A 1582-nucleotide genomic window follows, 5' to 3' on the forward strand; every position below is an offset into this window, starting at 1 on the left:
GGGCACCTGTAGTCCCTCTGGAGACCGTGTCAATTGGTTGGTATAGATGAATGCCTAAAGGCAATTTGAACCCTTTTAGGAAACTATGCCTCTTAGGCTTTTACCAGGGACTGCCTCTGCTAAAAGGGACTATGAAAAGCCTTGAAAAAATGTTGGTTAATTTTAAAATGTAACTAGAAAGGCAAAGTTAACTCTTGGGAGAACCATGTGAACTCCATAACTTGCTGTAATTGACTTAGTATCAATTGAGAGATCCATGGCATGCGGATTTTAAAGTCACATGTACTAACTTCATAAACTCTAATTAACCAAGCAAAAATTGCCCTAATTGTGCTTAGGAATGTATTACCTCAGTTATATTCCTCTAGTTATGAACTTGTTAATTGATAATGTTGTGTGTTTTTCATGTAACTGCAATGGTGTAACCTATGTAAGGATGTGGCTGAAAACTCTTGAAGCTGGTGTGGAAGAGCTAACAAATTGAAACATTCTCCAAAACTGTGGTGAAAATACACAATCTGCCTTGCAAGTGGATAAAAAGAAACTCTTTGTTTGGATAGCCCCCAATCCCTTCTTTACTTGCAACATAAACAGTGAGATAACGGAAGGTGAGAGACATTTTGTAAATTGTGCCAATTATACAAAAACACTAGGTTAACTAATTTTGAAGGGGAATAGAAAAAATAATTTTATTAAGTTCCTCAGCTGGAAATATAATAGTGGCCAATAAGAGTGCATATGCAAAGCTCTCTGCTAGATGCTACAGTTTCTGCCTTCTACTAGAAGTTCAACCCCAACCACCACTGCTGTTCTTCACAAAGCCTCTTGAATTACCTCTTCCACCTAATTCTCACCGCCAAAGGCAATGTGGGCTGCTATTCCACCACACCTGCATTGCTGCCAATAGACTCTTAGCCTACTTTCATCTTATTTCAAACTTTCTTACACACTTTTGACAAGTTAATCTTCCTAAAGTCCTGTTTCCCAATTTTTGCTTTGGGAAACATAGTCCTGATACATGCTCATTACAAGAGGGTATGGTGCTAATGTGAGTTTAAGAACCAGGACTCTCTTGAAGATTCACAATGTACATTATCATATTAAAGGGTCTGAAATCCTGCAATAAAAAAACTCTAATCTCTAACTTTCTTTAACCCAACATTCCCCAAACTTAATTGACCACAGAACTGTTTCTCCCCCATGTAACACCAATTAAGATTACATGAAACACTTTTTCAGAAATGCTGCCCTAAAGCACTGCTTTGGTCATACCATTTTCCCAGTTCTAAAATCCCCAGTAGTTCCCCATTTTCCCATGGAGGGGATATTCACTTTGTCAGCCTTACTTCAAGGACTTTTGCAAGCTGATCTGAATTTAATCCAGCCCAATATCATCTCCCATTACTTGCCTACATTTTTTCCAGCTAGAGTGCTCTCTCCATCATTCTGTACTCATAAGCCAGGTGAGGCGCTAAGGCCAGGAATGGTTAGAGATAGACATCTAAGGTGTTAGGTAGGATTCATTTATGAGTAGGGTATGCTTGGGAGGCCCTCAGCAATAGGACACTGAGAGTGGGGCAGC

Source organism: Otolemur garnettii, unplaced genomic scaffold, assembly GCF_000181295.1.
Source record: "Otolemur garnettii isolate 467f Iridium unplaced genomic scaffold, OtoGar3 scaffold00110, whole genome shotgun sequence".
In the NCBI taxonomy this organism is placed as follows: domain Eukaryota; kingdom Metazoa; phylum Chordata; class Mammalia; order Primates; family Galagidae; genus Otolemur; species Otolemur garnettii.